This window comes from Oncorhynchus gorbuscha, unplaced genomic scaffold, assembly GCF_021184085.1.
Source record: "Oncorhynchus gorbuscha isolate QuinsamMale2020 ecotype Even-year unplaced genomic scaffold, OgorEven_v1.0 Un_scaffold_824, whole genome shotgun sequence".
NCBI lineage: Eukaryota > Metazoa > Chordata > Actinopteri > Salmoniformes > Salmonidae > Oncorhynchus > Oncorhynchus gorbuscha.
The window spans coordinates 132,501-147,500 of record NW_025745610.1 but is presented as its reverse complement, the minus strand read 5'-3'; the positions used below and the strand labels follow the sequence as shown (position 1 = coordinate 147,500).

The window sequence follows — 15,000 nt, the reverse complement described above, 5'->3', positions numbered from 1 at the left end:
CAAATCCAATTTTGAAAAACTCCCATATCTTTTGGGTGAAATTACACAGTGTGCCATCACAGCAGCAAGATTTGTGACCTGTTGCCACGAGAAAAGGGCAACCAGTGAAGAACAAACACCATTGTAAATACAACCCATATTTATGCTTATTCATTTTATCTTGTGTCCTTTAACTATTTGTACATTGTATATATATATATAATATGACATTTGTAATGTCTTTACTGTTTTTAAACTTCTGTATGTGTAAGGTTTACTGTTAATTTTTGTTGTTTTTCACTTTATATATTCACTTTGTATGTTGTCTACCTCACTTGCTTTGGCAATGTTAACACATGTTTCCCATGCCAATAAAGCCCTTGAATTGAATTGAATTGAATTGAGAGGAAGAGAGAGAGAGAGAGAGAGAGAGAGAGAGAGAGAGAGAGAGAGAGAGAGAGAGAGAGGAAGAGCGAGAGAGAGAGAGGAAGAGAGAGAGAGAGACTCTCAACTGTCTCCCTCTCCCATCTCTCCTGTCTCCTGTCTCCTCTCCCTGTCTCCTGTCTCCTGTCTCCCTCTCCCTGTCTCAACTCTCCCCTGTCTCCTGTCTCCCTCTCCCCTCTCCCTGTCTCCTCTCCCCTGTCTCCTCTCCCCCTGTCTCCTCTCCCTGTCTCCCTCCCCTGTCTCCTCTCCCCTGTCTCCTCTCCCCTGTCTCCTCTCCCCTGTCTCCTCTCCCCTGTCTCCTCTCACCTGTCTCCCTCCCCTGTCTCCTGTCTCCCTCTCCTGTCTCCCTCTCCCCTGTTTCCTGTCTCCCTCTCCCATGTCTCCTGTCTCCTCTCCCATCTCTCCTGTCTCCTGTCTCCCTCTCCCCTGTCTCCTGTCTCCTGTCTCCCTCTCCCTGTCTCAACTCTCCCCTGTCTCCTGTCTCCCTCTCCCTCTCCCCTGTCTCCCTCTGTCTCCTCTCCCCTGTCTCCTGTCTCCTGTCTCCCTCTCCCTGTCTCCTCTCCCTGTCTCCTCCCCTGTCTCCTGTCTCCCCTGTCTCCTCTCCCCTGTCTCCTCTCCCCTGTCTCCTCTCACCTGTCTCCCTCTCCCCTGTCTCCTGTCTCCCTCTCCCCTGTCTCCCTCTCCCCTGTTTCTGTCTCCCTCTCCCATGTCTCCTGTCTCCCTCTCCCGGTCTCCCTCTCCCTGTCTCCTGTCTCCCTCTCCCCGGTCTCCCTCTCCCTGTCTCCTGTCTCCCTCTCCCGGTCTCCCTCTCCCATGTCTCCTGTCTCCTCTCCACGGTCTCCCTCTCCCCTGTCTCCTGTCTCCCTCTCCCCTGTCTCCCTCTCCACTGTCTCCTCTCCCATCTCTCCTGTCTCCTGTCTCCCTCTCCCTGGTCTCCCTCTCCCTGTCTCCTGTCTCCTCTCCCAGTCTCCTCTCCTGTCTCCCTCTCCCTCTCCCCTGTCTCCTGTCTCCTCTCCCCTGTCTCCCTATTTTCCTGTCTCCTGTCTCCTCTCCCCTGTCTCCCTCTCCCCTGTCTCCTGTCTCTCCCCTGTCTCCCTCTTCCTCTCCCTGTCTCCTCTCCACTGTCTCCTGTCTCCTCTCCCCTGTCTCCTGTCTCCCTCCCCTGTCTCCTGTATCCTCTCTCCTGTCTCCTCTCCCCTGTCTCCCTCTCCTCTCCCCAGTCTCCTGTCTCCTCTCCCCTGTCTCCCTATCCCCTGTCTCCTGTCTCCTCTCCCCCTGTCTCCCTCCCTCTCCCCTGTCTCCTGTCTCCTCTCCCTGTCTCCTCTCACTCTCCCCTGTCTCCCTCCCCCTGTCTCCTGTCTCCTCTCCCTGTCTCCCTCTCCCTGTCTCCTGTCTCCTCTCCCTGTCTCCCTCTCCCTCTCCCCCCTCTCCCCTGTCTCCTCTCCCTGTCTCCTGTCTCCCTCTCCACTGTCTCCTGTCTCCCTCTCCTGTCTCCTGTCTCCCTCTCTCCTGTCTCCTGTCTCCTCTCCCTGTCTCCCTCTCCCTGTCTCCTGTCTCCTCTCCCTGTCTCCCTCTCCCTCTCCCTGTCTCCTGTCTCCTCTCCCCTGTTTCCCTCTCCCCTGTCTCCTGTCTCCTTTCCCCTGTCTCACTCTCCCCTGTCTCCTGTATCCTCTCTCCTGTCTCCTCTCCCCTGTCTCCCTCTCCCTCTCCCCTGTCTCCTGTCTCCTCTCCCCTGTCTCCCTATCCCCTGTCTCCTGTCTCCTCTCCCCTGTCTCCCTCTCCCTCTCCCCTGTCTCCTGTCTCCTCTCCCTGTCTCCTCTCACTCTCCCCTGTCTCCCTCTCCCTGTCTCCTGTCTCCTCCCCTGTCTCCCTCTCCTGTCTCCTGTCTCCCCTCCCTGTCTCCTCTCCCCTTCTCCCTCTCCCCTGTCTCCCCCTGTCTCCTGTCTCCCTGTCTCCCTCTCTCTCCCTGTCTCCTGTCTCCTCTCCCCCCCTGTCTCCTGTCTCCCTCTCCTGTCCCCTGTCTCCCCTCTCCCTGTCTCCCTCTCCCCCTGTCTCCTCTCCCTGTCTCCCTCTCCCTGTCTCCTCTCCCTCTCCCTGTCTCCTCTCCCCTGTCTCCCTCTCCCTCTCCCTGTCTCCTCTCCTCTCCTGTCTCCCTCTCCCCTGTCTCCCTCTCCCTCTCCCCCTGTCTCCCTGTCTCCTCCCCTGTCTCCCTCTGTCCCTCTCCCTCTCCCTGTCTCCTCTCCCTGTCTCCCTCTCCCTCTCCCCTGTCTCCTCTCTCCCTCTCCTGTCTCCCTGTCTCCTCTCCTGTCTCCTGTCTCCCTCCTCCTGTCTCCTGTCTCCTCTCCCCTGTCTCCCTCTCCCTGTCTCCTGTCTCCTCTCCCCTGTCTCCCTCTCCTCCCTCTCTCCTGTCTCCTCTCCCTGTCTCCTGTCTCCTCTCCCTGTCTCCCTCCCCTGTCTCCCTCCCTGTCTCCTGTCTCCTGTCTCCTCTCCCCTGTCTCCTGTCTCCTCTCCCTGTCTCCTGTCTCCTCTCCCTGTCTCCCTCTCCCTGTCTCCCTGTCTCCTCTCCCTGTCTCCTGTCTCTCTCCTGTCTCCTCTCCCCTGTCTCCTCTCCCTCCCCTGTCTCCCTCTCCCTGTCTCTGTCTCCTCTCCCTGTCTCCCTCTCCCTCTCCCCTGTCTCCCTCTCCCTGTCTCCCTCTCCATCTCCCTCTCCCTGTCTCCCTGTCTCCCTCTCCCTGTCTCCCTCTCCCCCTCTCCTCTCCCTGTCTCCCTCTCCCCTGTCTCCCTCTCTCCTCTCCCCTGTCTCCCTCTCCCTCTCTCCTGTCTCCTGTCTCCTCTCTCCCCTGTCTCCCTCTCCCTGTCCCCTGTCTCCTCTCCCCCCTGTCTCCCTCTCTCCCTCTCCCCTGTCTCCTCTCTCCTCTCCCTGTCTCCCTCTCCCCTGTCTCCTGTCCCCTCTCCCCTGTCTCCTCTCTCCTCTCTCCTGTCTCCTCTCTCCCCTGTCTCCTCTCCCTGTCTCCCTCTCCCTCTCTCCCTGTCTCCTGTCTCCTCTCCCTGTCTCCCTCTCCCCTGTCTCCTGTCTCCTCTCCCCCTGTCTCCCTCTCTCCTCTCCCTCTGTCTCCCCTGTCTCCTCTCCCTGTCTCCTCTCTCCCTGTCTCCTGTCTCCTCTCCCCTGTCTCCCTCTCCTGTCTCCCTGTCTCCCTCTCCCTGTCTCCTGTCTCCTCTCCCCTGTCTCCCCTCTCCCCTCTCCCCCTGTCTCCCATCTCCCCTGTCTCCTGTCTCCTCTCCCCTGTCTCCTCTCTCCCTGTCTCCCTCTCCTCTCCCTGTCTCCCTCTCCCCTGTCTCCTGTCTCCCTCCACTGTCTCCATTCCTGTCTCCCTCTCTCCTGTCTCTCTCCCCTGTCTCCCTGTCTCCTCTCCCCTGTCTCCCTCTCCCTCTCCCCCTCCTGTCTCCTGTCTCCTCTCCCTCCCCTGTCTCCTGTCTCCTCTCTCCTGTCTCCCTCTCCCCTGTCTCCCTCCCTCCCTCTCCCCTGTCTCCTGTCTCCTCCTCTCCCTGTCTCCCTATCCCTCCCTCCTATATATATCTCCTCTCCCTGTCTCCCTCTCCCTGTCTCCTGTCTCCTCTCCCCTGTCTCCCTATCCCTCCCTGTCTCCTCTCCCCTGTCTCCCTCTCCCTCTCCCTCCTCTCCCCTGTCTCCCTCTCTCCTCTCCCTGTCTCCTCCCCTGTCTCCTGTCTCCTCTCCCCTGTCTTGCCTCCCCCTGTCTCCTGTCTCCCTCTCCCTGTCTCCCTCTCCATCTCCCCTCTCCCCTGTCTCCTTCTCCCTTGTCTCCTGTCTCCTCTGTCTCCCTCTCCCTCTCCCCTGTCTGACACTCCTCTCCCTGTCTCCCTCTTCCCTGTCTCCCTCTCCCCTGTCTCCCTCTCCCTGTCTCCCTCTCCCTGTCACTGTCTCCCTGTCTCCCTCTCCCTCTTCCTCTCCCCTGTCTCCCTCTCCTCTCCCCTGTCTCCCTCTCCCTCTCCCCTGTCTCTTCTCCCTGTCTCCCTCCATCCCATGTCTCCCTCTCCCTCTCCTCTCCCTGTCTCCCTCTCCCTCTCCCCTGTCTCCTCTCTCCTGAAAAACACCCAGTCTCCCTGTCCCTCTCCCCTGTCTCCCTCTCCTCTCCTCTCCCATGTCTCCCTCTCCCATCCCCCGTCTCCTCTCTCCTCTCCCCTGTCTCCCTCTCCCTGTCTCCCTCTCCCTCCCTCTCCTCTCTTTGCTCCCTCCCTGTCTCCTCTCTCCTCTCCCCTGTCTCCTCTCTCCTCTCCCCTGTCTCCCTCTCCTCCCCTGTCTCCCTCTCCCTCTCCCCTGTCTCCTCTCTCCTCTCCCCTGTCTCCCTCTCCCTCTCCACTCAACCCTGTCTCCTCTCCCATCATGTATCCTGCTGATCCTCTGGTAATAGAACAGGGGGCTATAACATTCCACTTCCTGCCAGGCGGTTTCCTCATTCCACTGCTCTTTCTTCCCTCCACTGGCTAAACATTCAACACTCCGACACACTCATCCCGTGTGTGTCTGTTTGTGTCTGCTCGATCCATAAGACACTGGTACAAGACACCGCTGTGATTATGTCTCTGTTCTGGTCGATATTGTGGTGAAAAAACACCAGACATACAGAATAATCTCTATCTCTCACTCTCTCTCTCTGTCTCTCTCTCTCTCTCTATAGGGGATATATATATATATATATATCTCTCTCTCTCTATATATATATAGGATACTCTCTCTGTCTCTACCTTTCCGTTTCTCTCTCCTATCTCTTTCCCTCCCTCTCTACTCTCCCCCTCTTCTCTTTCTCTCTCCATCCCTCTCTCTCAGACTCATTCCCAGAGAGTTGCCTACTGTTCAGCAGATCAGATGTGTGTTTGCTTGAATGGGAAGATTATTAGGTGGAATGGTGGAAGGGGATTAGTGTGACACCTGTGGAATTAGATGTCACTCTGTAGCTGTGACAGGGAACCTCTTCTGTGTGACACCTGTGGAATTAGATGTCACTCCGTAGCTCTGACGGGGAACATCTTCTGTGTGACACCTGTGGAATTACATGTCACTCTCGTAGTTTACACATGACTGGGGAACCTCTTCTGTGTGACACCTGTGGAATTACATGTCACTCTCTAGTTTTGACAGGGAACATCTTCTGTGTGACACCTGTGGAATTACATGTCACTCCGTAGCTGTGACAGGAACCTCTTCTGTGTGACATACTCTTGTAGATGTGAGCACACACACACACACACACAAACACACACAGCCCATCACGGCCCCCAGCGGAGAGAGAGATTGGAACCGAATGGAATCTGAAACGTTTTAGCCAAAAATGTTTCCACAGTAAAGGTGTTTTTTGCAGAAACGTTTCAGATTTCGTTTCGTTCTCCGACTACACAGCAGCGGAAGAGGAGGACCGGCCGTCGCCGTGAGACACAGACGCACATGCCGTAAAGCAGAAGAAACCGCCGTAAACACCCCCTTGACCTCTGACCTGCATGACCAAACAGGAAGTACATTTTCCCGGGATGTGATTGGATAGAGAGACTGACAATGAGGTGTATGCAATAGCTCAACGGTATGTCTAACATTACACCTCGACAGAAGACAAGGTGAAGCTATTTCCAATTATTTATCCAGTCTTATAGGATACCTCCTCATACCTTACCGTATGTCACCCTACTGTCTTATAGGATACCTCCTCATACCTTACTGTCTTATAGGATGTCACCCTACTGTCTTATAGGATACCTCCTCATGTCTTATAGGATACCTCCTCATGTCTAATAGGATACTTATAGGATACTCCTCATGTCTTATAGGATACCTCCTCATGTCTTATAGTACTTGTCCTCATGTCTTATAGGATACCTCCTCATGTCTTATAGGATACCTCCTCATGTCTTATAGGATACCTCCTCATGTCTTGTCTTATAGGATACCTCCTCATGTCTTATAGGATACCTCCTCATGTCTTATAGGATACCTCCTCATGTCTTATAGGATACCTCCTCATGTCTTATAGGATACCTCCTCATGTCTTATAGGATACCTCTATGTCACCCTACTGTCTTATAGGATACCTCTCATGTCTTATAGGATACCTCCTCATGTCTTATAGGATACCTCCTCATGTCTTATAGGATACCTCCTCATGTCTTATAGGATATGTCTTATAGGATACCTCCTCATGTCTTACTGTATGTCACCCTACTGTCTTATAGGATACCTCCTCATGTCTTATAGGATACCTCCTCATGTCTTATAGGATACCTCCTCATGTCTTATAGGATACCTCCTCATGTCTTATAGGATACCTCCTCATGTCTTATAGGATACCTCCTCATGTCTTATAGGATACCTCCTCATGTCTTATAGGATACCTCCTCATGTCTTATAGGATACCTCCTCATGTCTTATAGGATACCTCCTCATGTCTTATAGGATACCTCCTATGTCTTATAGGATACCTCCTCATGTCTTATAGGATACCTCCTCATGTCTTATAGGATACCTCCTCATGTCTTATAGGATATGTCCCCTACTGTCTTATAGGATACCTCCTCATGTCTTATAGGATACCTCCTCATGTCTTATAGGATACCTCCTCATGTCTTATAGGATACCTCCTCATGTCTTATAGGATACCTCCTCATGTCTTATAGGATACCTCCTCATGTCTTATAGGATACCTCCTCATGTCTTATAGGATACCTCCTCATGTCTTCATGTCTTATAGGATACCTCCTCATGTCTTATAGGATACCTCCTCATGTCTTATAGGATACCTCCTACTGTCTTATAGGATATGTCCTCCTCATTACATTTAGGATTTCATGTCATTATAGGATACCTCTTCATGTCAGAGTCTTATAGGATACCTCCTATGTCAAATTGGTGCATTCATGTCTTATGGACATCCAGTGGAACAGACACTTTTATAATAGTGCATCTAAAACTTAATGGGGGGGGGGATAGGGATTACTTATCCTCCTCCTTATAGGTATTCCTTAAAGGATGGGGTTTCATAGGTGTCTCCGGAAGGTATTGATACCTCCTCATGTCTTATAGGATACCTCCTCAGGGAGTTTGTTCCTCCATTGGGGGCCAGGGCAGCGAACAGTCTTTGACTGGGCTGAGTCTTATAGGAGCTGTACCTCCTCATGTGGTATAGGATACCAGGCCAGATGTCTTATGAACGTCTTAGTGCCCTTGTTTGGGTGTAGGGCCTCCTCATGTCTTATAGGATACTCATAGGATACCTCCTCATGAGCCTGGAGGTACTGTCTTAGGATACCTCCTCATGTTCCCTCACAGCTCCGTATAGGCAAGCACCATGGTCTTGTAGGATACGGATGCTTATAACTGGATAGCCATGTCTTAGAGAACGGAGGATACCTCCTCATGTGACTTAGTCTTAGAACTAGGTTACACCTCATGTCTTATAGGATACTGTCTTATAGGCCTCCTCATGTCTTATGAGTTGAAGGGGTTTAATGGCACAGGCTTAGGGAGCCTCAGCTTACAACAGTCTTATAGGATTGCTCAGTAATCCAGACGGGAGATCCTCAAGTGTCCTGGATTAGGACCTGCGCTCATGCTTCCTGTATGAGGCAGGGTCTTATAGGATACCTCCTCATGTCTTATAGGATGTCCTGTCTTAGAGCATGAACCTATGTCTTATAGGAACGGGCCACCTCATGTTGGTTGAGAACGACAGGGATACCTCCTCATGTCTTATAGGCGCTCTGGGATAGGATACAATGGAGTTGTCAACCGTGATGGCGATGTCTTATGGAACGGGCAGTCCTTCCTCCTCATGTCTTAGGAAGAGCAGCACCTCCGTCTTGCCGAGGTTCAGCTTAGGTGGTGATCAGTCATCCTCATGTCTTCTGCCAGACATGCAGATATGCGATCCTCATGTCTTATAAGGGGGAAAGGAGAAGATTAATTGTGTGTCGTCTGTCTTATAGGAACCTCCTCATGTAAGAGAGACCATGTGAGGATACCTCCTCCTTACTGTCTTATAGGATACCTCCTCATGTCTTATAGGATACCTCCTCATGTCTTATAGGATACCTCCTCATGTCTTATAGGATACCTCCTCATGTCTTATAGGATACCTCCTCATGTCTTATAGGATACCTCCTCATGTCTTATAGGATACCTCCTCATGTCTTATAGGATACCTCCTCATGTCTTATAGGACACCTCCTCATGTCACCCTACTGTCTTATAGGATACCTCCTCATGTCTTATAGGATACCTCCTCATGTCTTACCTTATGTCACCCTACTGTCTTATAGGATACCTCCTCATGTCTTATAGGATACCTCCTCATGTCTTACCTTATGTCACCCTACTGTCTTATAGGATACCTCCTCATGTCTTATAGGATACCTCCTCATGTCTTATAGGATACCTCCTCATGTCTTATAGGATACCTCCTCATGTCTTATGTCTTATAGGATACCTCCTCATGTCTTATAGGATACCTCCTCATGTCTTATAGGATACTCCTCATGTCTTACTGTCTTATAGTACACCCATGTCTTATAGGATACCTCCTCATGTCTTATAGGATACCTCCTCATGTCTTATAGGATACCTCCTCATGTCTTATAGGATACCTCCTCATGTCTTACTGTATGTCACCCCTACTGTCTTATAGGATACCTCCTCATGTCTTATACTGTCTTATAGGATACCTCCTCATGTCTTATAGGATAGCTCCTCATGTCTTACCTCCTCATGTCTTATAGGATACCTCCTCATGTCTTATAGGATACCTCCTCATGTCTTACTGTATGTCACCCTACTGTCTTATAGGATACCTCCTCATGTCTTATAGGATACCTCCTCATGTCTTATAGGATACCTCCTCATGTCTTATAGGATACCTCCTTATAGGATACCTCCTCATGTCTTATAGGATACCTCCTCATGTCTTATAGGATACCTCCTCATGTCTTATAGGATACCTCCTCATGTCTTATAGGATACCTCCTCATGTCTTATAGGATACCTCCTCATGTCTTATAGTACCTCCTCTGTCTTATAGGATACCTCCTCATGTCACCCTTGTCTTATAGGATACCTCCTCATGTCTTATAGTCACCTACCTTATAGGATACCTGTCTTATACCTCCTCATGTCTTACTAGGATACCTCCTCATGTCTTATAGGATACCTCCTCCCTATGTCTTATGTCCTCCTCATGTCTTATAGATACCTCCTCATGTCTTATAGGATACCTCCTCATGTCTTATAGGATACACTCCTCATGTCTTATAGGATACCTCCTCATGTCTTATATGTCACCCTACTGTCTTATAGGATACCTCCTCATGTCTTATAGGATACCTCCTCATGTCTTACCGTATGTCACCCTACTGTCTTATAGGATACCTCCTCATGTCTTATAGGATACCTCCTCATGTCTTATAGGATACCTCCTCATGTCTTCTTATAGGATACCTCCTCATGTCTTACCGGATACCTCACTCTACTGTCTTATAGGATACCTCCTCATGTCTTACCCTACTGTCTTATAGGATACCTCCTCATTACCGTCTTGTCTTATAGGATACCTCCTCATGTCTTACCGTCTTATGTCTTATAGGATACCTCCTCATGTCTTATGTATGTCACCCTCATGTCTTATAGTCTTATGTCTTATAGGATACCTCCTCATGTCTTATAGGATACCTCCTCATGTCTTATAGGATACCTCCTCATGTCTTATAGGATACCTCCTCATGTCTTATCACCCTACTGTCTTATAGGATACCTCCTCATGTCTTACCGTATGTCACCCTACTGTCTTATAGGATACCTCCTCATGTCTTACTGTATGTCACCCTACTGTCTTATAGGATACCTCCTCATGTCTTATAGGATACCTCCTCATGTCTTATAGGATACCTCCTCATGTCTTATAGGATACCTCCTCATGTCTTATAGGATACCTCCTCATGTCTTATAGGATACCTCCTCATGTCTTACCGTACGTCACCCCTACTGTCTTATAGGATACCTCCTCATGTCTTATAGGATACCTCCTCATGTCTTATAGGATACCTCCTCATGTCTTATAGGATACCTCCTCATGTCTTATAGGATACCTCCTCATGTCTTATAGGATACCTCCTCATGTCTTATAGGATACCTCCTCATGTCTTATAGGATACCTCCTCATGTCTTATAGGATACCTCCTCATGTCACCCTACTGTCTTATAGGATACCTCCTCATGTCTTATAGGATACCTCCTCATGTCTTATAGGATACCTCCTCATGTCTTATAGGATACCTCCTCATGTCTTATAGGATACCTCCTCATGTCTTATAGGATACCTCTACTGTCTTATAGGATATGTCTTATAGGATACCCTCATGTCTTATAGGATACCTCTTATAGGATACTCATGTCTTATAGGATACCTCCTCATGTCTTATAGGATACCTCCTCATGTCTTATAGGATACCTCCTCATGTCTTATAGGATACCTCCTCATGTCTTATAGGATACCCTCATGTCTTATAGGATACCTCCTCATGTCTTACCCCCTACTGTCTTATAGGATACCTCCTCATGTCTTATAGGATACCTCCTCACCTCCTCATGTCTTATAGGATACATCTACTGTCTTATAGGATACCCTCATGTCTTATCATGTCTTATAGGATACCTCCTCATGTCTTATAGGATACCTCCTCATGTCTTATAGGATACCTCATGTCTTATAGGATACCTCCTCATGTCTTATAGGATACCTCCTCATGTCTTATACCCTACTGTCTTATAGGATACCTCCTCATGTCTTATAGGATACCTCCTCATGTCTTATATGATACCCCTACTGTCTTATAGGATACCTCCTCATGTCTTATAGATACCTCCTCATGTCTTATAGGATACCTCCTCATGTCTTATAGGATACCTCCTCATGTCTTATAGGATACCTCCTCATGTCTTATAGGATACCTCCTCATGTCTTATAGGATACCTCCTCATGTCTTATAGGATACCTCCTCATGTCTTATAGTATACCCCTACTGTCTTATAGGATACCTCCTCATGTCTTATAGGATACCTCCTCATGTCTTATAGGATACCTCACCCTACATGTCTTATAGGATACCTCCTCATGTCTTATAGGATACCTCCTCATGTCTTATAGGATACCTCCTCATGTCTTATACCTCCTCATGTCTTATAGATACCTCCTCATGTCTTATAGGATACCTCTCCTCATGTCTTATAGGATACCTCCTCATGTCTTATAGGATACCTCCTCATGTCTTATAGGATACCTCCTCATGTCTTATAGGATACCTCCTCATGTCTTATAGGATACCTCCTCATGTCTTATAGGATACCTCCTCATGTCTTATAGGATACTTATGTCTTATAGGATACCTCCTCATGTCTTATAGGATACCTCCTCATGTCTTATAGTCTGTCTTATAGGATACCTCCTCATGTCTTATAGGATACCTCCTCATGTCTTATAGGATACCTCCTCATGTCTTATAGGATACCTCCTCATGTGGGCTTTATTGGCAGGGGAAACATGTGTTAACATTGCCAAAGCAAGTGAGGTAGATAATATCCAAAAGTGAAATAAACAATAAAAATGAACAGTAAACATTACACATACAGAAGTTTCAAAACAATAAAGACATTACAGATGTTATATTATATATATATATACAGTGTTGTAACAATGTACAAATAGTTAAAGTACACAACGGAAAATAAATAAACATAAATATGGGTTGTATTTACAATGGTGTTTGTTCTTCACTGGTTGCCCTTTTCTTGTGGCAACAGGTCACAAATCTTGCTGCTGTGATGGAACACTGTGGTATTTCACTCAATAGATATGGGAGTTTATCAAAATTGGATTTGTTTTTGAATTCTTTGTGGATCTGTGTAATCTGAGGGAAATATGTGTCTCTAACATGGTCATACATTTGGCAGAAGGTTAGGAAGTGCAGCTCAGTTTCCACCTCATTTTGTGGGCAGTGTGCACATAGCCTGTCTTCTCTTGAGAGCCATGTCTGCCTACAGCGGCCTTTCTCAATAGCAAGGCTATGCTCACTGAGTCTGTACATAGTCAAAGCTTTCCTTAAGTTTGGGTCAGTCACAGTGGTCAGGTATTCTGCCACTGTGTACCCTCTGTTTAGGGCCAAATGACATTCTGGTTTGCTCTGTTTTTTTTTGTTAATTCTTTCCAATGTGTCAAGTAATTATCTTTTTGTTTTCTCATGATTTGGTTGGGTCTAATTCTGCTGCTGTCCTGGGGCTCTGTGGAATGTGTTTGTGTTTGTGAACAGAGCCCCAGGACCGGCTTGCTTAGGGGACTCTTCTCCAGGTTCATCTCTCTGTAGGTGATGGCTTTGTTATGGAAGGGTTGGGAATCGCTTCCTTTTAGGTGGTTATAGAATTTAACAGCTCTTTTCTTGATTTCGATAATTAACAGGTATCGGCCTAATTCTGCTCTGCATGTATTATTTGGTGTTCTACGTTGTACACAGAGGATATGTTTGCACAATTCTGCGTGCAGAGTCTCAATTTGGTGTTTGTCCCATTTTGTGAATTCTTGGTTGGTGAGCGGACCCCAGACCTCACAACCATAAAGGGCAATGGGCTCTATAACTGATTCAAGTATTTTTAGCCAGATCCTAATTGGTATGTTGAATTTTATGTTCCTTTTGATGGCATAGAATGCCCTTCTTGCCTTGTCTCTCAGATCGTTCACAGCTTTGTGGAAGTTACCTGTGGCGCTGATGTTTAGGCCAAGGTATGTATCGTTTTTTTCTGTGCTCTAGGACAACTGTGTCTAGATGGAATTTGTATTTGTTGTCCAGGTGACTGGAACTTTTTTGGATCACCATTATTTTGGTCTTACTGACATTTACTGTCAGGGCCCAGGTCTGACAGAATCTGTGCAGAAGATCTAGGTGCTGCTGTAGGCCCTCCTTGGTTGGTGACAGAAGCACCAGATTATCAGCAAACAGTAGACATTTGACTTCGGATTCTAGTAGGGTGAGGCCGGGTGCTGCAGACTGTTCTAGTGCCTGCGCCAATTCGTTGATATATATGTTGAAGAGGGTGGGGCTTAAGCTGCATCCCTGTCTCACCCCACGGCCCTGTGAGAAGACATGTGTGTGTTTGTTGCCTATTTTAACAGCACACTTGTTGTTTGTGTACATTGATTTTATAATGTCATATGTTTTACCCCCAACACCACTTTTCATCAATTTGTATAGCAGACCCTCATGCCAAAATGAGTCCAAGGCTTGTTTGAAATCAACAAAGCATCAGAAGACTTTGTTTTGGTTTCTTTGTATGTCAATTAGGGTGTGCATGGTGAATACGTGGTCTGTTGTACGGTAATTGAGTAAAAACCCAATGTGACATTTATCTCTCTCTCACTTCCTCTCTGTGTTTGTGTGTGTGTTCACGTGTGTGTGTGTGTGTGTGTGTGTGTGTGTGTGTGTGTGTGTGTGTGTGTGTGTGTGTGTGTGTGTGTGTGTGTGTGTGTGTGTGTGTGTGTGTGTGTGTGTGTGTGTGTGTGTGTGTGTGTGTGTGTGTGTGTGTGTGTGTGTGTGTGTGTGTGTGTGTGTGTTTGTAGCCTGTAGGGTAGACCAGGCTGGGCCCCCTGATGAGTTGAGTCCCCCTCCCCCACCCCTCCTCTCCCAGCGTAGCCAGGTGGGATGTTCCAGATGTGTGTCCTCTTATCTCTGCTCACCCTCTCTGGCTACACCCAGGTAAGACTCTCTCTGGCTACACCCAGGTCTCTCTCTCTCTCTCTCTCTCTCTCTCTCTCTCTCTCTCTCTCTCTCTCTCTCTCTCTCTCTCTCTCTCTCTCTCTCTCTCTCTCTCTCTCTCTCTCTCTCTCTCTTACACACACACTCACACACACATGTCTAGACTGAGCCTCAGAGTTAGTAATTGCTAACCTTTGTTCCTTATCAAAGCTCAGACAGCAGTTTGGGTATTGTTCATGTTTTACCATTAAGAGTCACCAGACCACCTGAATACAGACGTCCTTTATCTCTCTGGCTTTAACCACAACACATTACATCTTCTGCAACACAAACAGACAGGTGTACGGTCTTAATTTCATCACTCTGTTGATGGTGAGAATGTTCCTACGCTGCAGGATTTACATAAATTCATTTAAAACCTGCACTAACACACCATTGTGATACAGCCTGAATCAGCCTAGTCACTGGTCCAGGATCAGCCTAGTCACTGGTCCAGGATCAGCCTAGTAACTGGTCCAGGATCAGCCTAGTCACTGGTCCAGGATCAGCCTAGTCACTGGTCCAGGATCAGCCTAGTCACTGGTCCAGGATCAGCCTCGTCACTGGTCCAGGATCAGCCTAGTCACTGATCCAGGATCAGCCTAATCACTGGTCCAGGATCAGCCTAGTCACTGGTCCAGGATCAGCCTAGTCACTGGTCCAGGATCAGCCTAGTCACTGGTCCAGGATCAGCCTAGTCACTGGTCCAGGATCAGCCTAGTCACTGGTCCAGGATCAGCCTAG

At 48.5% G+C, this 15,000-nt stretch overlaps 1 pseudogene; it reads left to right on the top strand.

Annotated features, from left to right (window-relative positions):
• Nucleotides 1–15,000, top strand: part of LOC124019369 — a 76,191-nt pseudogene that overhangs the window by 42,989 nt on the left and 18,202 nt on the right.